General features: G+C 43.2%; 1 long non-coding RNA gene across 1 annotated transcript in view; it reads left to right on the forward strand.

Moving 5' to 3' along the window:
* The window catches only part of LOC133279870 (uncharacterized), a 55,445-nt gene extending 36,581 nt beyond the window's left edge, over positions 1–18,864 (forward strand). The window contains exons 2-3 of the long non-coding RNA XR_009747000.1: positions 15,751–15,813; positions 18,512–18,864. This is a non-coding gene — a long non-coding RNA (uncharacterized LOC133279870). The remainder of the gene's footprint in view (positions 1–15,750; positions 15,814–18,511) is intronic.
* Positions 18,865–22,891: the final 4,027 nt, after the last annotated feature.

Consider the following 22,891-nt stretch of genomic DNA (forward strand, 5'->3'; position numbering starts at 1 on the left):
CAACAGCTTATGTGCTTTCCGTTCTCACTTTGCCTTTATGTCTAGGCATAGGAAGAACTGAGACTGAGATGAAGCATACACAACTCTGTGCCTGCTCCTAGGTTACAAGAGTGCTTGAGCCTCTGCAGAGATGCCAAAGGTGGTGAGACTGATCCCTCCAGAGAGCTCAGGTTGAGTTTGCATCTCAGTGCATGCTGATATATGAAGTGTGGCTGGTAAGTGACTCTAGGTTTGAGAGCGGGCTTAGGCTTGAGCTAAATGGCAGTGAAGGCATCTTATAGATTCTAGGAAAGGACTAAGGTATAGCTAGACATCCCCTCCCTCCTTTAGAACGTCTATATAATGTCTGATAGCAGTATTGGATATCCAAGAGAATTCTGGAGCAAGAATCACAGCAGATTCAGAAAGGTTTCTTAGGTTAATGCAGCCCTTGTCAAATTACAAAAATGTGTTTAAACCTGAAGATGGCACTGCTGGAGGCAACGGATCAGGAAGCTGGATTTGCATACTCTTGCGAACTATTTTGCAAACTATTGGGACTGCAGAAGGCCTGGCATAACCTCCCCTCAGGCTGGGATCCTGGGTAACCAGGATGCTTTTGCTGTTCTGAGCATAGCAATCTTGAATCTTTGCATGGGAATATTCAGTGAAGGATGATGGAAATGGACTGCACTAGATATAAATTAGGTTTTAAAGATATAAAATATTCTAACTTTATTTAACTAATGCTTTGAAATATGGCATTCCCTGTAAAGGGAGACTCTTAAATTGTATGTACTGAGTGAGCACACATTGAAACTTGGTTAACTTTTGCATTTATTTGTTATCCAGGGTATCACTGGTATAGTATGATATTTATAAGTGTGCTTGGGCTTAGTGTTTTTCCATTTCCAAATTCTTACTTTTACTTTCAGTAGCAGGGAAACTGCTATCAAATGTATTTACAACTTGTGCAATATGAGTCTTAAAAGTGTAATGCTTCAAGAACCCAAGAGATAAGTGACATAATACGTGATGAATGAATGAATGCAGCTAGAATGGTTAAACAGCTCCATAGCAATAGGTCTTCATAGAGAGACACGGGAACCATGTCTGAGATGCAGCGTTCATTTTTGCTGGTGTTTAAGATGGCAAGACTAAGGTGATAAGATCATTAAATGAATCACAGAATCATAGACTGGTCTGAGTTGGAAGGCACCTTAAAGACCACTCAGTTCCAGCCCCCCTGCCATGGGCAGGGACACCTTCACTAGACCAGGTTGCTCAAGACCCCATCCAGCCTGGCCTTGAGCCCTTCCAGGGATGAGGCAGCCACAGCTCATCTGAGCAACCTGTTCCATAGTGAAGAACTTTTTCCTAATAGCTAATCTAAATATCCCCTCTGTCAGGTTAAAGCCATTCCCCCTTGTCCTGACTCTCTCCAGATTTCTTTTCAGTCCCTTTAGGCACTGGAAGGTCTAAGGTCTCCCCAGAGCCTTCTCTTCTCCAGGTTGAACAAGTCCAGCTGTCTCAGCCTGTCTCCATAGCAGAGCTGCTCCAGCCCCAGAGCGTCATAGTGGCCTTCATTAAAAAAAAGTGGAGGAAAAAATAAACCCTACTTTTTTACAGTCTATTTCTCTGACCCTTGTTTAAGGGTTTAAGGTCAAAGAGCTTTTACGTGTCTTGGCACTGGCAGTGGCTGGTGATTCCAGCTGAAATGTCTTTTAACAGTGGCAGTGTTGGTGCTGGTAATGGCAACTAAAGGCTGGAGCGAGGTGAGGGATGAATGATAAACACTGGAATCCTTTCTGAAGGAGGCATGAGAATGTGTGGCAGGTGTTAGCATCTGTGTCCCACAGGATGGACTCAGTGTCAGAGACTACCGGGAGTTTTGCTACATCCTGCAGGCTTAGCAGTTGGAGACCGTAAACTTAAGTCAATTGTAATAAAATGATGAGCTGCTGAAGTGTCCAGTCTGAAATGAGCTGGTATGGTCCTCGATTGCATCAATGAAAATATTCTTGGTGATGGTGGGGAGTGTTTATACTATAGTATAAGACATTTTCATGATTGCATTTAGAATTACAAATACAAGAAAAACTATGAATTATATTTAAAAGCATCAATGTTTTAAATAAAATAAGAAATGTCAAGCCTATTAAAGCTCTTCAAGGACAAGGTCCATTCACAGTCAGTGGGATTCTGTCCAAAAATCCACACTTCTCATTTACTGCAGAACATTTCTCAGCTTCAGTGAATTAGCCTCTAATTGGGGTCAAGCTTTTATAAACTAAACATGGGAAAACAGTAAAAGGCAACCTAGAGTAAGTCATTTTGAAAGACAAACCTGGAGGAAAAAATAGATGTTTCCCCATGTGCAGAAAATATTACAACAATTTATCTTTGGATGTCATCCTTTAGGAAGGATGTAAAGCAAGGAAAAATAATGGTGATGCCAGATATTAAGTTTAGAATTGTAGCACTTCATTTATTAGACAGCAGAAATCAAAATGTCCCAAAATGTCTATTTTGGCTGGAGGCAAATGACTTGAAACAGTCCCTGTAATGGTTTATTGCACTGGTAAACATTTTGGGAAGCTCTGTATGGAGAAGCTTATAAGGAAATTAGTTAAATTGAATTTTGTGTAAAGAACACATCCGTTAATGACTCTTTGGAGAGCCCACACACTGGGAAATCTTAATAAATATGAAAAATAGGAATTCTGAATTCTGCTTAACACTCAGGACCTGATTATTACCTTCTACTAAGGAAATGGGAGACCTGCCTTTCCAGGTAAGCAGAATAGGCCACGGAGTCCACTTTTCAAAGGTGTATATTACCAGGGAGTTACACAGTCTGACTGAACCCTTAACAGCACGTCTCCAGATCTTGTTGTGGGTGTAAAGCCTCTGCATATGCTGTTGGTGCCTGTCACTTTAGGATTGTTTGCAACTGTTTGTGTACATCTTTTGAAGTAGAAGTGAGCATAAAGCTGCGCTGGCAGATTTGGTATTTGCCTGCGTGGGAAATTCCTAAACATGTGTGTGATTGCTCCTGGGCATGAATGCTGAGTATATTAAGCAAAATATTTAGACTCTTACCTGTCAGGTCAATATGAACTAATAGTCACATGATCTCACACCCAGTGTGACACTGGCTGTAAAGCCTCATTTACTACAGAGGGAAATATCCTGTGCCCCTTAAGAAAGGACAGTTTGCATGCAGGTGAGAACATACGGCTTTTTGCATTCATAATAATATGCTCACACTTATACAGATCAGGCTGACGGTCCCAACTTCTGCATATGTCCAGTCCTTTGAGCATCAGGACCATTACCAGCCTCGAGTCAAGAAAGTGTACTGGAGAAAGTTTACTGTTCTCAGGCCTGATCATCATCAGGAGCAGATGCAACAAAAATACCATTAAAAAGTCATTTTACATCAAGAGCTGTAAAAAGAAATCAGTTTACAGGCAATTGCATGGATATTTCCAATAAAAAGATGAGGAGAAAGAAGAAGCCAACCAAAAATATCCCATTACCACAGTTCATGGAATGGCATTGTACACAGTATTGAAAGAGAGTAAAGGCATGAGCCGTTAAGCTGTATTCAGAGTAATTGCAACCTCCAAGTTTAAAACATATTGGGGCTTTTCTTCTGCAGGTGTAAATGAGTTTTGCTGTACTGTTGTCAATGGAGCTGTACCCGCTTACAGCCGCCAAGGATCTGTCTCATTAGGTTCATCTGACACGCTGTGCTGGAAACCATGTCTTTTGCAAGCTCTACAGTTATTGCTGCCAAAACTTTTCAACCTTGAGAAAGTGAAAGAAATGTGTGACAAAACAATTGCACTCTGGGGATAAAGCATGTCCTAAAAGAATCTGTTTTTCTTTGTCCGGTTGCCAAATACTTCCTCCCACATAAGCAATTGAAAAGTCTCATTTGAGCAACTTCTCAGGAATAGTGTAACTGCTGCAAAAAATGTATGGTCTGAAAGCGCATCATAAGTATTTAAAACAATCTTTTCTCAGACCCAGCGGGAACAGAAGAGCTGCCAACCTTCTCTCACAAGCAAGTTCTGGCTGAATGTAAGGTTGCTGGTAAGACAGGCAGAAACTTGGAAGATTAACTTTTGTCCTTTTTCTTCCCAGGAATATGTGCCACACCAGAACTCTCACGCCAGCTACAAGGCTGATCACCTGCCCATTCCCTTTCTGTGGTCAGTCATGGGATATTCCCAACATCCCAGAGTGTTTCTTTAGGTCACTAGCAGAATTTCATAAATAACAAAATAATCACTTAATTCATACAGGTACAATAAGGTGCCTGAGAGGTAGAGCTATCTTTGTTTAGTGATCTGAGACAAGGAGACATTTCAATCTCCAGGAAACATGGGGTTAGGTCAGAGCAGCAGCCATGTCTGCTCCTCCCTGGAAAATCATGCTCTTTATTACCTCCAGCCTAACTCAGCCAGACATCACAGAGATAAAATAATCAGAAGCGCAGAGCAACTTAATCAAATAAGGAGCTATGCTAGACCCTTGCTGGAATCACTGACAAACAAGAAAAGGAAAGCAAGATGGGAAAAGGTGTAATATGGGTCCAGGAGTACCAAAGATGTGATTGAAGGCCCAGAACAGAGTTATCCTGTCACCAAACCACAGTAGTGAACAACACTAGGTGAGAAACCATCAGGAAGGCTTAGTCTTGGGCACTAACACTTTCCAAGCTCTTCAGATGTGTCTGTGCGGGATGTGACTCTGGAGTTTGGGCGAATGGCTTACAGGCAGGTGGAAAGTGTTTGGAGGTGGCCGCAGACAGGTTATGATGTTTCTCAGTCTGGTGTTTCTCTGTGCTACTGGGACAAGAGTATCTCCCCCAAGTAGCTGTGTGTCCTGTGTTGCTACATCAGTGGCTGAGTGCCACCCTGTGAGGCTACTGGGCGTTGGTAGGACTCTTGGTACTCTGGTGAAATATCATACTGTTCAAAATCTAGAGTGGCAGATGATTGATGTTTTACCTTGCCTTTTAAAATTTAAGTGAAAAGTAAGTTTAAACTGCTTTTGTCATCTGATGTACAGGATTTTTGTGTGTTAAAGGTTCTGTTATTGTAATATTTATATAGCTGGAGAAGTCCTGAGGTATCCCTGTTGATTTTAACTTTGACTTACTTTCCACCTGTGGGCAAGCTTCTTCAAAAATCAATACTTTTACATTTGACAGATCTGTTGCAAATGCATTGTTTTACCTATGAAATGGGAAGAAAAGGAAAGCTGGTCAGCATAAAACTTTCCTCATCTTACTTAATATTCCTCATAGTAAGCCTCATTGAGCATATGTGGTACAGGCTCTCTTCTAAGTAACCAGGATTTGCATTTAAGGTCTCGCTTGAAATTTTGGCATTGTGGGCTATCTTACACCACAAATCTGGTAATTTAACTACAGCACTAGGGAGAAAGTTTCCAAGAGTATTAAGCTTTAAAAGCACATTAGAGGTACATAGGGCCACTGGCAGAGGGGAAAAAAGGACTGTCAAGGTGACAGGAAGGCTGTCTAGCAGATTAGGAATTTCCTCCTAGTGGAAGTGCAGCTTCTGTTTGGGCACTGTTTGGTGGAGCACATCTCACTGCATAGGACCAAACTTCCTCCTGGTGTAAGTCCCCAAAACTCTGATGTTGCATAGGGCATTTGTAGACAGTGTCTAAAAGTTCTGCTTCGTTGCTTCACTGAAAGCCAGGGGACTTTGTCATTGACTTCCACAGCCACAAAGACAGCTCCAAATTATTTTTATACTCTTATTTTTTTAAAAAATAGGCTGCTTCCATTAAAACTTCCCTTAAGTAACATTAACTGTTGTGACCGCACTTAGCAGGTCATCTTGGGTCCCACTGACGTGGGCAGGATTAAGCGGGGCCTGAATTTTAATAATGAGAAGCTGTCAGACAAATAATTTCGACTGCTGTTTATTCACAAATGTAAATTCCTTTAACAGTCATTGAGGGCTCTGAAGGACACCTGTTGTTGTTTAATTTCTACCAGCAAATGCATTTATTATGATTATGTGGCTGTCAGAGTCAGGAGCACTGCCCTGCCTTTCACCAGGAGCTGAGGAGGGAGGATGATGGGCACTGCAAAGTCCAGTTAAATCTGTCCAGAAGGCAAATACCTGAGTGTGCTGCTGCACATTTTTCTCCTCAGGATGGGTCTGCTTTAGGGAAAGACAGAGGCCAGGAGCCACTATCACAGCTCCCACTGATTTCAGCTGAAAAATGGCCTTTAATTCACAGCATTCCCCAAACACAGGAGCCCAATCCTGCATCCCGCCCAGGTGAGGTGGAGGTTGAGGGAAGCTCCTGCTGCAGTCCCCGAAGGTGCTTTTGACTGGCCCTGCTCCCCTCCACACTGCAATATGCAGTGGTTGAAGCCCAGGAGCCGCTATGTCCCAGCCAAGCAGGAGTGCCTTCATGCCTTCAGAACAAGGGAGAGGGGGTCCCTCTTAATGAAGCAGCCATCTTATCCTAGCAGGTAACTGTTCTCCTACTGAAGTGTCAATGTAAGGTGAAGTCTCCCATGTCTTCTTCCTGTAGCTCTGCTCACAAGCTTCTTGAAGTGCACACAAGGAGTGCTCAAAGGCAGGACCTGCCTTTCAAACAGAATGAATGCTGATAGCACATAATGCTTATTGCTAAATCCATGCTGCATCTGATAGCATCACACTGGATAGTTACACTTAGTTGTCCATTATTCTTCATCCCTAACCGGCAGGAAGAGGAGTGTTCAAGAATGTCAGACAGGGTAGCACAAGGTAAGATACAGGCTTGTTAAAAGGAGAGAGTGAATCAAGAGCAGAAAATGAGAGGTCTGGAAGTCCTGCAAAATGAGGCTCTGAAATACATATTGCTATTATTTAATGATAGTATTAATCCAGCCAGCCAGTTTATTGCTTCCTGCTCTTACCCAACCCTGTAAGCCATCATCCATCTACTGTACAGTCTCAGTTGCTTTGGAAAAGTTTCTCTGTCCAACAGAGAAAACAGGAAGAACAGCTAGAGACTACTCTGCAGTTCCTCAAATGCCTTGCAGTGTCAGTCACACACTGATCTGTGCCTGGGGAATTCAGGGTCTTACTCTGTAACTCCAGAGGACACAGTCCTGGAGCCCTTCCTCCTGGAGACAGCACTGGCTCCAAAGTCACTGGGCTGCTAAAATACATGTATTTCCTTTTCAGTTCTGAGATACTCCCTGTGGTAATTAGTGTCATTCTAACAAAGATCCTATATTCTTTTGAGATTATAGACCAATGGCTTGATTGCCTGAGAAAGGTGCCCAGGGTGTCCCCAGCCCAGGTTTCACTGCAGTAATCGCAGAGGTCTTGCTTTGACAAGTAAGAATGGGGAGAGCCTTCCCAATTTCTAGAGGCCAAGGACAGCCCCAGGCATGAGTTATGCATGAAAGTCCTGTTTTATGGTTCCTTGTCATTTCTGCTAATCAGTCGCATCCATGAGCTGGGTATCAACTGCCTCTCTGATTTAGGGGATAGAGATAAATTGTCTAATAGTATAGTATTACCCTTTTGATAGTTACTAATATTAGCTATATATAAAATGATAACAAGGCAGTGATTGGAGTGCCTTAGTGTGAGTTATTTATAGCTTATTGCTTATATCTAATCTCAGTGCTACTTTGTACAAATTTCTGGGCCCTCTGGAAGACTGTGAGCACTCCTACAGTTTTACATCAAGCTGTGAAGTGCTATAGTGCTGAGAGAATGCCATACATCAGATGGAAACTCAAGCATGCTCAAGGCATGAGCACCTCAGTGCTGAACTATAACATCAGGAGTTAAAATCTGAGTTAAGAGGAGTGAAGGAAGGTGTGACAGCACTTTTGGGGTTTTTCCCCACTCCAAGGACAGGATGCCATTCGCACTTTTGCCCTTTTTGCTTTTAGATGCAAGACTGAATCAAGCCAAAGAGATCTTGTTTTGCTGAGATATTAAACAACCCTTTTATTTTTTAAATAAAAGGACTCAGCTAAGTAATTCTGACCATTTAATTGGAAAATACTCTGTACTGTTCTTGCTGACCCCTCTGAACAAGGCAACATTATCACCAGCATGCAGAAAAGTCCCTGACAGAAAGCACACATTCAGAGTATCTTTAATACAGTACAAATAAGAGGGTGGGACTGAACTTTGGGGTGCTTTTGCAGTCATGCCATCTATTCCTCTGAAAGTGCATGCCCTCTGCCTGCTTCCAGGGAAACATCAAATTGAATTATCAGCTGCTCTGAATGCACAGAACTGGGGCATCTGACAGCAGCAACTGTTTGTTCTGCATTCAGTAACATCCTTCTCCACAGACATCCCTTATCTGTAATATTGTATATTGGGTCAGTACATTCAAGTAATGCACAGAAGTAGAATACCTGAGGTGGAATCCAGACTGGGAAGCACTTGGCACGGACTGAATCACAACAGAACTTTAAAAAGCTCATTTTAGCAGTGCTGGACAGTAAAGCCAGAAAAAACACAATTAGTGCTATCTAAAATTCACCAGTTTCTGCAGAGTGGCTGGAAACTTCCTGAAACCTTCTTTGGGTTTGCTTACTAACTCTTTTCCCAGGACTGAAAGCTGTTTCTCTCTCTGTTTGAAATGACTATCAGTACCTGCAGCCAGCTGGGGACAGAGAGCAGGGGGAGCACGTTGTTGGTGCCACCTGGACATGTGGCATGTGGGCATCCCTTTCCCCCAGCCCTCCCTGCCACTATGGTGCTCCAGCCACTCCAAGGCCACATCATTCAGCATCCTCAATGCAAACATTGCCATTGCATTAACAAATGATGCAGTACTGAAACAAATGCATTCCCACAGGAAAAAGTCTTGGCTTTTTTTGTCAAAATCCTGATTATTGCTTTTAAGTTAACTTTTTCCATAAAATGGGTTTCAATTCCAGAACGTATAAAGCACCTTGAAGGTTGGTAGCTTTGCTTTTTGTTATGAATATCATACCTGTTTGTTAATGCTACAGGTCCTTCCTTGCTCTTCTGTCCCCACAAGGGTCGAGGCATCACTTTTGTCATAAATAGGAAACACGGTCATTTTCTATTCATAGGGGAAGCACTTTGTTCTCAGAGAAGGATGAATTATGTAGTCCAGACAGGTGACACATAGTAGATGTTGTTGCTTTCCACAACCTGAGCTGTAACCCAGCTGTGCCCTTTGCTTTTGCAGATGTCAGCCGTACCATCTGCTGATAAAAAAGAAATAGATGCATCGCTGTGGAAACACTGAGCAGTTCTGTGGTCTTTTCTGCACTCTGCTCAGGCTGTGCATTTTTACATAGTATGACCTTTATTGATTCTTTCAAAAATGAACTGTCCAAGATGGAAAACCTGAAATGTATATTGACAGAGATTCCTTTTAGGTCAAAGAATACAATTCTTTTACAGAAGTGTTAAAACCAGAAGATATGAAATCAGTTAACTTCCTCTGCAAATGTTTGGAAGAGCTTCATAAAAATCGAATGAGTGATAACAGGAAACAGAACTGCTCAGAGGGAGAGTGGGATGGGAAAAATACTTGCTCCATTGAAGTCAGAGGTAGTTTTGGAATCGCTTTCAGTGGAACAAGGGTTTCATCAACTATAACGTTTAATGCACCACAATTTTATGGCATTTTGAGTAAGGAGGATGCTGTGTCCTGAAATCCTTCTCTCTGCTGTAGGTGTAAGCTGGCACCTGGTAGGTAGCTGCTGTCAGGGGCTGGCTGGGAAGTGATGCAAACAGCCAGGGAAGGGGAAACCTGTGTGCAGTGCGAGCCTTACAGCTTTGCATGCCTCCCGTTTCCTGCATCCAGGCCAGCTGTTGTCTTCCTCCTCTCCTGAAAGCTACAGAGATGTTGTCTTTCCGTATATGAGGTCCTCCATTCTGGTTTCTCCAAGGGTCCCTAGGACAGCTGCTCTCAGCTGGCCCTCCTGAGGGCTTATTCCCAGACCTGCCGAATCAGCTTTGCTCTTCCTCTTTGTTCCGTGCCACTGCCCTATGTTCTATCAACAGTGAGAAGATAGGCCAGAAAACACAAGCCCTTTTGAAGCCTCCATCCTTGTTCATATCTACTCCTGGCCCCAGCTGGATAGCAGGTCTTCAGTTGTAGTCTTTATTACTAGGCTCCAGGGAGACAAGTTGAAATAAAACACTGAAGCAATTGCTTTGTGTGCTGTAAAGGACTTACCAGTGGTTTTGTTTCCTCTTCTTCAATTAATCAAATTTTAGATGGTTCTAGAAGGGACACAAGTGTTGTGGTTTAGCTGACAACCAAATAGTTTCAGTGTGCTGAAGAGCACAGCAAGTAGTTTTAACTCTGCAGTGTTGTGCTCTTCGTGGCTACTGCTATCATGAAGTACAAAAAAAGTGTGTAAGTACTCAAGTGAAATCACTCAAATTTAACTGGGAAAATATAGCTATCCTCCCTGGGTTCAGATTTTCAGCGTCTGTGTTCTTCTGGGACTAATGGCAGCAAGCTTCATTTCTGCTCTTGCATAGCTTTTACGTGCAAGCTCCATTTGAATAAGTACTCAAAAGTCTAGGCTTAACAAACCAGCTTTCCAAATTCAAAGGGGATGGAAGACAAATTTAGGAAGTACTGTGCTGCTTTGTGTTACTGTGAAACAGCATGTATTCTTCAAACAGCCACAAACAATGTCAAGTGTCTTCAGACTCCCTGAAGAAGGACGAAAATGGGAAGATCCTACTAAAAATAGGAAAACAGGGACTCATGCTATTAGACTCATGCTATTAGTCTGGCTGGTCTGAGAGGTGCAATCTAGTGGAGGGGCTGGCTGCTGTATTCATCAGCATTGTCTGCAGCCTGCAGGTTCCTTATTGCTGATGAAGAATCTGGACAGTTTTCTGTGTCTGGTTATGTGAAGGCTGTTTGTGGAAGTTATGACACTTAAATTTGTGCAGGATATTTCTGAGGCTGTTTCTGGGAGATGATTTACCATAACAGTAGGTGAAACTGCAGACTCCTCCAGAAGAGAACATTTGATGTCTAACACAGACAGCTCCTGATGTAAATGTTTATGAAGAGTTTGTTAAGTATGTGACATTGCCTGTATGGTAATGCAGAAATTATCCTGCTAGTGAATGATATGTTGTGATTATAAAAATCAGTGGACAAGGAATGGATGAGAATGGTGCCAAAACAGGACACTGCTGTGACAAATGCAGTGCCAAGCAAGTGCAGCAAGAAGAAAATCTATTAACTACATATATTCACTTAGTGGCATATCTTGAATTCGTCATTTTAAGATGCTATTAAAATTAATGCTGTCCTGAGAGGTGCTTTTAGAACTATGTATAAAATTGCCTAATTAGTAAAAAAAATTAAAAAAGGCATTCCAATTAGATGGTAGATCTTGGGAGAGAAGCAGTAAGCAGTTCAGTAAGCCACGAAGCACTCATAAAATGGACTCTCCTTGGAGAAGAGTGCTTTGCCTCTGATTTCCAAGAACTGCCTTGCAGCAGGAACTGAAGATCATATCTGCAAATCTTTCCATTTCAAAAGGTATTCTTTTATTTATTTAAAAGGCATTTTATTGAATGGATCCAGACTGCAAATCAGTGGGTTTAATTAAGTGAAATAAATTACCTTCTTAGTGAAACTCTCTTTCGTTTACGGATGCAGGCCATGAAATCACTGGTCACTAATTTCCATGTCCATAATTTAATCTCACAGTGAAACAGAGGGAATCCCTGATATTTACCTCTGGCAAAACAAATGCAAACATTTCTCAGATACTATCTTTTCCCATCCAGTCCACTGTAGGACCCAAAACAGGTTTAATGACCTGTGTGCTGTGGGATCTGTAAAATCAGAATAGCTAAACCTCGGGTCCTACTGGGCAAATGGCTGATAGGAGAGACCAACACATTTTAGAAGGCAGAATGGTGTCAGAAATAAAGGAAAAACACAAGAAGGTGCAGGAGCGTTCTGCATACATAGAGAGAGAAGTGCTGGAAATGCCAGAAGACACAGGCAGGGGGATGCACTGGAGCAAAGGGGGGACCTCTGGAGGTCCAAGCTGTGATAACCAGATCTCTTTCAGGTGGGGTTGTTCTCTGAACTGCACCAGTTGAGTTCTGAGTATGGTTAAAGGCAGGGAAGGACTTAGCTGAGCATTTCTGCAACCCAGACAGAGCCTCTGGTGTCCCTGCACATGGATTTATCCTCTCCACCATCGGTGGTTGTGAGTGTTCATACTTTCTGGCAGTAAGCACCTACAGGTATAATCTTCCTTACCATGGCAGTACCCAAGTCAATAAGTGAAATCACAGCCTTGTATTGATTTTATGTTCTGCTGATAATGAATTTGGGAATCCTCTGGGATTAGGTATATGTGCTGACACAGAGCTATGGTGGTGGGGGGGGGGTTCCTGTATTCCTGTTGCACAGCAGCTAGCCATTATTGACACACACGTTTTTGTAACAGTGATGTATTAAAATTCAATATGTGTGTTTCATTTGAAATAAGAGGTGGGGGAGGCGTAGAGGGGCCTGCTAATCCTAATAAAAGGAAACCCATTCAAATGAGTAATTTTATAAACTGCAGAGTACTTGTGCTGAATAAGAAGTTATTGCCAGAGCTACTTCTATTAGCTCTGGCAATAACAGGCTGATTTTGATTATTAAAGCCACCATAAGGGAATACCTAGCAGCAGATGCTGCCAGTGAACCACACAGACTTTTTTCTTTCAATATGCAAGTGTAGGGAAACATTTCCTTTAATAAAGCAGAAGAAAATGAGATTCCCACTACATTCAAAACAAAACTATTCTGCAAAAAAATTACAATGGTATTATCATGCTGTACATAAATGATCTTTTTGCTCTGCTAGGAGGTATACATTGTGTGGTATGACCACACCATTGCACCATCCACTGCTGTGCAATGCTTAAAATACATGCAGCAGAGGCAGAGATACAGGGGGACATGCACCAGGAAACCTGGAGAAGCTCCCAGTGTCAGATGCTGCCTTGGACAGACACTGTTACAGCCATTTCCCTCTGAGTACTGGGAGACACAGAACAGGAGCCCCATGTGAACAGCCTGCAGTAAATATTAGAAACCATTTGAGAACCAACTTTAATAGTTAGAATTTGATGGTGGTACTTTGGCAATTTATACATTAGCATTTCCTGATTCTTGCTTATGGAAGGCAGTGCTTGTAACATTTACAAAGCCCCCACAATCCTCAGAATTTGCTTAGATAGTGATTTTGAAGGCATGTGCTGCTAATCAATGTGTTAATGATTTCTTCCATGCTGTAATCCATCATTTTATCACAGCACACAATTTAGCAATTTGCTTATGCTAATTACTACAACAGCTAGAGCAGTTCTGAGCACAGCTCTAGGCTATGGCAAGAGAAATGTTTGCTGCGTTATTTACATTTCCTCCGTTTACCAGGGGGAAGGCCCAGAATCCACAGTACACCTGGAAATATTTACTTAGATACCAAAGATGCACATCCTGTAATGGGCAGGTTTCCCTCGGTGATCACTGCAAAGGAGGCATAAGGAGACTCATCTCCTGAGCCCACTGCACTCGGAGATGCAGATGCGAACAGGCTACAGACAAGAATCAGAGTAAAAGGGGCTTCTTGCACTACTGCTTGTAGCGGGGTAAATGTGTTCAGGGATCAGGGCTGTTAATCACAAGAGCAAAGCAGAGACAGCAGTTTGGCAGATAGAGCACTAGGCAGACATTGCATTTAGGCTTTCTCTTCCGTCTTTTGTTGTATTGCCTGTTTAGGCTGCTTTGACCTTTCTCAGGGCAGCAAGCATTGCCAGGGAATCCTGCTGGCGTGTGTTCCTTACTGAAGGTATTTTGCCAGTGCAGTCAGCAGTGTGTGGGCATGTGTCCCTGCTCTAGGCTGTCCACTGGGGTAAACAGAGCTCCTCTCCTTCCTGTCTGTGCTGTAGAAATTTAATGCACGGCTTAAGCACAAGAAGGGGATTTGCTGTATCTAACCAGTAGCCTCCCAGTACAGCAGCTAATGGCAGCACTAAGTGAGGAGGAGCCTTCAGGGTGTCCTGATGTGGGATTTAGTCAGTGGTCCAGTGTGACCACTCTGTCTCGTGTGACATAGAGTGTGGCAGCTCTGAGGGAGCTGCCAGGCATTATATGGGCACAGAAACACCTTTCTCTGTCCCGTCCTGGGGGAATCCAACAAATATCCTCATCAACTGGGGAAGTGTCAGATGCTCTCCAGGTCAGAGCTCTGCACCTTGGTGAGTGCAATAGCCAGAGCCTCAAGAGAGTGAGCACTTGGGTATTTTAGATAGCAGTTGCGGCTGGAAGGCATTTGAACCTCCTGCCATGCCCCTGGCCTTGCTGGGAACTTGAAGGCAATGTTGCAATTGCAGCCTGTCACGGAACAATAGTTTTCAACCTCCATCATAACTGCCCTCTTAAAAGTAGCACAGAAGACTTTCCTGACAAGGCCATTACTGCTGAAAGGACAAAGGGAAAGTAGTTAGTCGGCTGTCTTCAGAACTGGGTTATCAAATTAGCTTCAGCCACTTTCAATTACAGAATCTCATGGTTTTGAAATGAGCTCTAAATGAGGAGCTATAATTCTTTGTCAGCATTGAGCAAAAAGAACATAATCATCATTATTTAACAGAGGCCTGCAGTCTAGCTAGCTCCCAGATAAGTTTGTCCAAGAAAAGAAAGGATTCAGTTGGCATAAGCAAGGCAAAAGATTATCAGCTGGCCAGGCTTCAGTGCATTTCTCCAACCTGCAGCTATGGAAGTGACCTTGGGATTCATCCAGGAGGGATTTACTCCCAGAGGCACTCTGAACTACTAGGTAATGAAACATAAATACCACAAAAATGAGAGCAGTAGGGGTTGTCCCAGGCATGCATCATTCCACCTTAAGCTGGTGCTTTCTTCTGCTGTGACTTCCACTCTGCTTGAAGACTGTTGTTATTATAATGATGGTGTTAAATTCTACCTGTCTGGTAGTTGTTGGGTATTAGTGCTGCTTTTTATCACCATAACAAGAAGAGAGAAGATCTGTGCTCATGCCAATAGAAAGAAGGTTCATTTGTAGGATCAGGCAACCTGCTGGAACCAGTGCCTGTCCTGCTGCACCTCATTTTCCCGATGCAGTCAGCCAACCCCTTGGTCTGGGTGCAGTAGACAAGCTTGCCCAGGGACCACTGGATCACCGGCAGTGGGTGCAAATCCAGAAATGCAAGGGCATTTAGGGTTTCTGAGGAGCTGATGCCATGCTGTCCCCATCCTCCAGGATGCTTCAGGAACCCATAGCCAGGTTCAAGAGAATGGCTGTTCCTGTGCAGCCTCACAGCCTCCCTCCGTGGTCAGTCTGTGGTTAGGTTACTTGGGGTGGTCAAAACCTGAGAGTCAGGGCAATGCCTGAGACCTCCAAGGACATCTTCCACAGTCCTTTAACAATATGCACAGGCAACATCAGTGAAATTGTCCAGGCTTCTTGGTCTCTGAGGGAGCTGACAGTGATGTCCAGATTGCTCTTCAGTGCATGGTCCAGAGCAGCTAGAGTGAAATAAACTGCAAGGACACCATTGTCATGCAGGCGTTGGTGGGCCACCAAGGGAGATCAACAGATATCTTGGCAGGCTTCATTGCACACTTCATGAAATTTATGTTCTCTCTAACACAGGCTCTGAAACCAGTTTTAATACATTAAAAAGGTTGAATTATGGTCTCCGTTTTTTTCAGTGCCTCCATCTGGAAATGTGAGACCATGCTTCTTCTCTATATCTCAGGATGGCAGCTGTAAGGGTAAGTGTGAGAAGATGAGAAAATTCAAGGATGGAGTAGTCGTAACCAGTATAGCCTTGTGTATATAGCACAATACATGGTGCCATGGGTGGATGTATATACCACATGAGCTCGTCTGCACTAGTCCTCCCACTGCATGCTCTTAACACAAAGTAAGCATGGGGTCATTTGTCACATCTTGAAGGTAAATTCTGATTTGGCCTATGTCACATGAAGCTTTGTAATTACTCCACCTAACTCTAGATTGACACATCTACTTAAGGAGCTTACACCATCCCTGAGGTAGTGGAGAAAGAGGTGTCACCAGATGTACGACAAGGTGGGGGTAGGAAAGCAAGTTTGAGCATTGTCTGATACATTTTCAGGAAACTTTTACAGACCAGATGAACAGTCTGGAGACCATTTTCCTCCTTCTATTCACTGGATTTCAGAGATCAAATTTACTGCCTTCTGGCTGTTGATAAGTTTGGCCCAAACATCTGGGGCAAAATTCTGTCTCTGCTGAAGTCAAGAGAGTTTTGTCGTTTATTTCAACAGCTCATTGACTCTTTAATTTGTGTTCTGCCTTTCTGAATCAACATTGCCCTCAGGCTTGGGAATATATTTAGATTTACACACAGTCATGAATACATACACAAATGAAAGCAACAGAGAAAGAAACCATTTCAAGTGCCACAGCTTTTATTAATTTGTGCAGTCCTTGCTCTGTACATTAATTTTATTTTCAACAAGATGTCTATTCTGTACAAGTTACAAAATGGATATCCGGGGAAAACTCATGCCATTTCACACTAGATTTGTTGTTATTGTCAGGAATTGAGACATTGACTTTCTTGTTTGCCTTGACATTTTTGTGGGGTTTATTTTGTTCTTCACCATAAATGGAGTTTCACTGACAATGCCTAATAGCTGCTGAAATTGCTTTGAAGTTTTCCTTGGTAAACATCACAATCTTGTATCTGAAAATTAAATGATTGTAATGATGTGGAGGTCAGTCAGTTGTGCAGTATAAGACTGTAGCAAAAAAAGGTGCAAAATGTTTCCTTAATGGATGTATTGCTTGACTAAGGGTTATAGCATTTACTGTCAACTTGCTGGTCAGAATGGCAAAGAACTCTCATTTTGAAAAATTGAAGTAGATAGAAAATTAACATTCTGATTAGCCCTGGAATAGAAGGATCTCTTTTCTCATCAGAGAGACAGACATTGAGAAGGCCAGCATGTAATTTGGGCACACTGGGGTGGGACCATCAGAACAGGAGTTTTATTCAGGTGCTGAATGAAAAAGCAGAGCTTGGGTTCACTCCTGGGTTTGTTGCCAGGGTCATGTGCTGCTTCCATGCTGTGGTTTCACTCGCAGGAAATGGGAGCTTGATCTTTTGCCTTCATTGTGTTTTCTTTTTCTGTGTTGACGCTTACGTTTTAGACACTTTACAGGAAACAGAGGGAGTCTTGAGGCCTTGATTTTGTCAGGTCCACATAGTCCTGCTACAGATCTAAGTGTTATTAATTACAGACAGTTCTGTATACATTGTCAAGTCCCAAAGTGCTAACTGGCTCTTGTAGAACCTGTTGTTGACTCTGTTAGTGCAAGGAAGGTGGTTCCAAATTTGAGCTGTAAACATACTGGAGACCATTAGCAAGTCAAAGCCTTCTCTCAGGGATCTGTGAAATTCCCTGCAGTTCCTCTTTGGCTTTCGGGTAAGAGAAATCCCACCACCTTCCCTTGCCTCCATGACCATAGTACATGCATACGCTCATGCACGGAGTGCAGTACATGTGCACTCACAGCCAGTAAGAGGAATTAGCACTTCAGTGTGCAAAACAAAGGGCCAGCTGGTGTGGCTGTGTTGTGTTTACACACCTTATTCACGAAAAGCTCTGTTAAATGGTCTAATGAAACAAGGTGCTCTGAGGGAAAAGCCCATTTAACAGAATAACAAATCCCATTAAGCTCAGTGGAGCTGGAAATCTACTGTATAATAAATTAACTCTGAATTTGTGGCTTTGAACATAAATTTCCAGATCTAGAGTGATATATTTTTAAGCTTGTATGCAACTTGGCTAATAAGCTCAGCATTGGTTTTCCTTCAGATACATTTTGCTGATAGTTTTTCTCTGTTCCTATAAAAGCAGCAGTTTTATTGCTCTGTCCTCCTGCTACAGAAGGAGGAGCTGTTGTTACTGCAGGAGCACTTTGCAACTCACTGTTCAAGAGTGAGACCACAAGATGGAAGGTATCACCCAGACCTGTAAGCAAAGGACTGTCCCTGTCCCAAAGGCCTGGCAACCTAAGGCAGTCTAATACAGTCCATGTATCCACGGATCAGGAAGAGAAGAAATGGTCTCTTAAACTGACACGGTCAGCTTACAGTATGGTTGTATATGACTTGGTACAGGGCCTACAGTAATAAGCTAGGAGACAGGTTTTACTGATCTGCATATAATTCAGCATGAATGTGGCTATGCAACTTCCAGGCCAGATCTGAAGTGCCCACTGCACTGTGGGAACCTACTTGGGTCCTGTCCAACATCTCAGCTTTGGGCTCTGTCACACAGTGTAAGCATATGTTGTCTCCAGTGCAGCATGCATCAAGTCTTGTCTTGAAATGGTCTTTCTGGCACGCTACCCAAGAGATACAGGAGCATCAACACAGTAAAATCGTGGTAGAATTAATTTGAGCAGCTTCCCTTTCAGTTACTGCTTCTGACTGATCACAGCAGCTACATGGATTAAACAGTAAAATCACCAAATCAGACTACTTGAATAAAAGCTGAATTTCCATCCCGTGAAGCCAGAATGCATCCTGCAAAGCTCTTCACTGACAATGCAGCTCAGTCAGGTTATATAATTGGCACCCTCATAAGCTTTTAATCTTTGGCAGAGTGGTACTCGAACAGAGTGAAGTTCTCTCCTACCCTTGAAAATATCAATGAAACTCAGAGAGTGCTTACTGCTGAATGTCCCATGATCACAAGAAGCCAAGGGCACACTGCCTTAGCACCAACGAGAAAAGAGCTTTTGGAAAGTCAATCTCCTTCCTCCTAAAAAAAAAAAATAATAAAAAATCGGTCATTTAGGGAAGTGTTCCCACCAAAACAACTTGGGTCCTTTGGGTCACTAATTCCTACTTTATGTGACATGAGAGCCCCCAGATCCAATCCAGAGGCTACTTTTTCACAGCTTGTATTCAGGAACAGTGGAAATGTGTTCGCTGCCTTCCTGTGGCAGGACGGAGGCTTTGCCTAGCCTATCTGGACATACCATTGTGGTGCAGTGAGCCCCTCAACACAGCATTTACAACCTCCCGAGGGACCAGGTGAGCTTGGGACCATGGGAGCCCATTCTGGGGCTTGAGTTTGAGCAAGCAATGACTCTGTCCTTGTGGGCTGACGGTGCGCATGCTTTTCAAGGGCAATGAGGATGCAGACAGCAGAAGTCTTAACTTACTGGGGTGAATCAGTTCTGATGTAACTTCATGCATGTCAGTGAAATTACACTTGGTTCAGGATCTGTACATTCTGAGTATGTCACTGAATTTATTGCTGTCTCCTATAGAGCAACTGAGACGTTTCTGTGAGGAGAACTGTCAAGGGCAGAACACCATCATCCCCCCGGGACATCAGCAAGGTTAGCTTGATGGTGTCATTAAATCTCGGTTCATATTTGGGGTCAGCAAACCCTCTGCAGAGTGCTATTCCGTAAGCAGCAGGTAAGTAGACAGAGGAGACCTCTCCAAGGGAAGCTGTAGCTACTGGAATCTTCTTATCCTTGTTGAGAAAATAACGAGTACATTGGGGCCTGCAGTTTAGATCAACATATACCTGTTTATGCTCACTTTTTGGTCTGGTCTGGGGATGAGGGCTGTTTGTTCAATAACAGGTAAGGGTCAGGGCCGTCACTAGTGGTGCTTGAGGACTCGTTTAAAGTCAGGAACACAGGAAGGTAGCCGGAACTCTGGAGTTAGGAGGAAATTGCTATGCATCAGTATATTTTGCTATGTGTCAGGCTGTTTTTCTTTATTTAGCCTTTAGGACAGCACGACTGGGCTCTTTGCTTGCTTTTAACTCCCTTCAGCTTGCTACTTTTCCTGGGTTTCTTAGAACCAGAAGGGTGCCAACAGGCTAAGGGAAATGTCTTTAGAGGACAACAGAGCCTATTAAGGACTGCAAGGGGGATGTGAAGAAAACGCAGAGCGGAGACAGGACCTGCAATCGATGGTAATGGCTAAAGGCGACCCTTCCCTGCCACCCGCCTCAGCCGGGTTCTCCCGGCCAAAGGCCGTAGCCCCAGCCGACATCACCTCAGCTGCTGCACCCGACCCTGCCGGCAAAGAGGGGTGGGGCGGGCTGATGGGGCCCCTCTGGGCATGGGGCATGCCGGGGAGAACGTGGCCAGAAAGGCGCGGGCTGAGGAGTGCGATTTGTGGTGGCCACGGCGGGGTTGTGGTACTTGAGGGCAGCTGGGCTTCTGCTGAGGCCTCGTGTGGAGGGGGCAGCCTGCTCCAGCTGCTGTGCTGAGGGCTTGGCGGGGTGGAGGTAGGGCAGCCGCGCTCATACCTGTGAGCATCAGCAGTGCTGCCGTGTGCTTTACAAAAGGCATGTGCTGTGAGCGTGAGCTGCCCCTCAGGTTGCATTCTGCGCAGGTTGTTTTCCTGTGGCTGTTTATCTCACATGAGAGGAAAAGCTTGAGTGCTGTTTGTGCAACACATTAACAAGCTTCCTCTGGCACGTGCTCCCCAGAGGGTTCCTGCCAGCAGTGAGATCTTCACCATGATGCCCATGGGATGTTTGAGGGGGGGGCAGCCCTGCCATCGTGGCTCTCCCCCACCACATAGCCCTGCATGGCGGCTGTGGTGGCAGCTGCAGTGCTGGTGGGGTGAGCTGGATTGTGCCCACTGGCCTGTGCCCACTGCTTCCAGTGCCCATTCAGAAGGAAGGAGTCTGAAGCTTTTCCTTAGTCTAATGTGATTTTTCAGCATGTTAATGTTTGGGGGTGATGTTGTTCAGCTCCTTCTTTATTTTCTGGACTTCCCTGGACTAAACCAAGAAGCTAGAGTTAAAGCATCTGAGGGGAAGGGGGAAGTGGCTGGTGGAAAATTTTTACAGGCCTTTATGGTAGGAAAAAAGAATTATTAAATGCTGTGGTGGGAAAGATAAATCTGCAAACACTGTTTTTACTGTGGTGCGTTTCAGCATGGTCAAATAACCTGTTGAAGGCAAGAGGAGAAACATACAGCTGCTACGTTAGAGAAAGCATGTCCCTGGGCCTATGCCTTAGCTCACACTGTCCATTCCAGTACCTCATTAGGTGAGTTGCTCTCAGGTGGAAATCAGAGGGGAGTGGGACTCTAGAAATGCGTTTTGTGAAGTTAAAATGGTTGTTAAATAAATAGAGTTTATCTTCTGTTAGTGCTGTAGGTTCAGGATGATTCCCAGATATCAGAGCAGAGCATGAGCAACTTCTGCACTGGAGTCGCATAAACAGCTAAGATGAACTTGGATTAATGTTCTGTATTGTCATCTTTAGCATGAGCTGGTTCATTGTTCCAGCTAGCCTCAAAGTCACAGCAGAGCACTGATGCTTGTGGAATTTAATATTCCTAAAATTGTCAATACTCGTTGCCCAGAAAATTCACTGCACCCTGTTGTCTAGCGTCTGCACTTCTGCCACTTGACAATTTTGACAGTGCCATTTTAAATAGTATTATTAATATCCAAAACAATTAAGGTGCATTTTATTGCTGATTGAAGAGATAGAAGATGCATGGAGACTCTTAATTCTTGTGCATGAGATTCACAGACTTGTTTGACCATGGGTATTAAAACTGGAATTGAACTCGTCTGTATTTTTGAAAGTGTAAAGCAAAAATGAACTCTCATGGCTTGTACTGAAAACTTTACAGTGAGAGACTCTGCAGCTCTTCATAAGTTTTGTAGGAGCATCAGTTGTTTATTTTGGATTTTTTAAAGTACGCTGTAAGAGCTGTTGGCTCTCTGACTCTTTATAAATAGCACACAGCATTTTTTTCTCTTAAAGCGAAGTTCAAATAGAGAGGAGCATCTTGCTTTCTTTTGTGTGCATTTCTGTGTAGTAGCTTCTCAGAGGACAGTTCCTAAAATAAAACTGTTTACAATAACCTCCTCAGATAAAAACATTTGAGCACAAAATTTTCATGTCTTGCACTTCAGCTCTGATGTGCCTTGCTCTCATATTTTGCCCAGAGGCTTGGTTATTGTTCCATTACTGATACAAATGGAGGAGCTTCTGTTGCAATTCAGGCTTTTCAAGTAAACTCTCTGAATCATCAAGGTCTAGGCACTGTACTTTTTTAATCTCTAGCTATAACTTTCTTGCTTTTCCACTTATTGTAAAATCTGTTTTCTGTTCAGCCTTTTATAACTTGAATGTAATGATATTTTTCTCTTTTAATCATTGTTCTCCTTTCCATCTTTTTTGCTTTGCTATACCCTTATGATGGTGTTTATTGCTTGAATTCTCTTCAGTCAACTTGAACCCTGCAGACAGCACAAGTGTGTCTGAAGAAACAGGTAAGAGGATAGCATTTCCCAATACCCAAGAGTATAGCACTGCTTATAATACTGATTAGAGTTATTTCTGGGTACTACAAACTACTGTGTGCATTGGAAAAGTCCAGTTCATTGCCTATCAACTTGGTAATTCAAGTAAGCGATTGTTAAAGTGGTTCATCTGCTTGTTCAGTGTTTCAGTACTGCAGGTTCATGGTTCTGCTAGTATCAAAATGGAGAAAAGTTTGTTTCCTTGCAGTGGAGGCAAATGAAGAAAGTGCTTCTTCTGACAGAAATTTCATAACAATAGCAAAAATGAAATAATATTCTATCTTCTTTGCAGTAATCTTAGACTCTCTCTGGCATTTCTGTACAATTTTACTGTAGCATAAATGTAGAAATTACAGCTCTGATGAACAGTCATCGAGGGCATCCAGAACTCAGTGCTGTTACTGTATCTCCTTGCTTTTATTTAGAATATTGAGAGTCAGATTAACTACATTGGAATATTTCTGAGTCTACTGAAGTGAAAGTGTTATTTTCTTAA

The sequence above is a fragment of the Pezoporus flaviventris genome, unplaced genomic scaffold, assembly GCF_033815535.1.
Source record: "Pezoporus flaviventris isolate CSIRO_AGI_PZ_B2104156 unplaced genomic scaffold, CSIRO_AGI_Pfla_v1 ptg000078l, whole genome shotgun sequence".
Classification (NCBI taxonomy): Eukaryota; Metazoa; Chordata; class Aves; order Psittaciformes; family Psittacidae; genus Pezoporus; species Pezoporus flaviventris.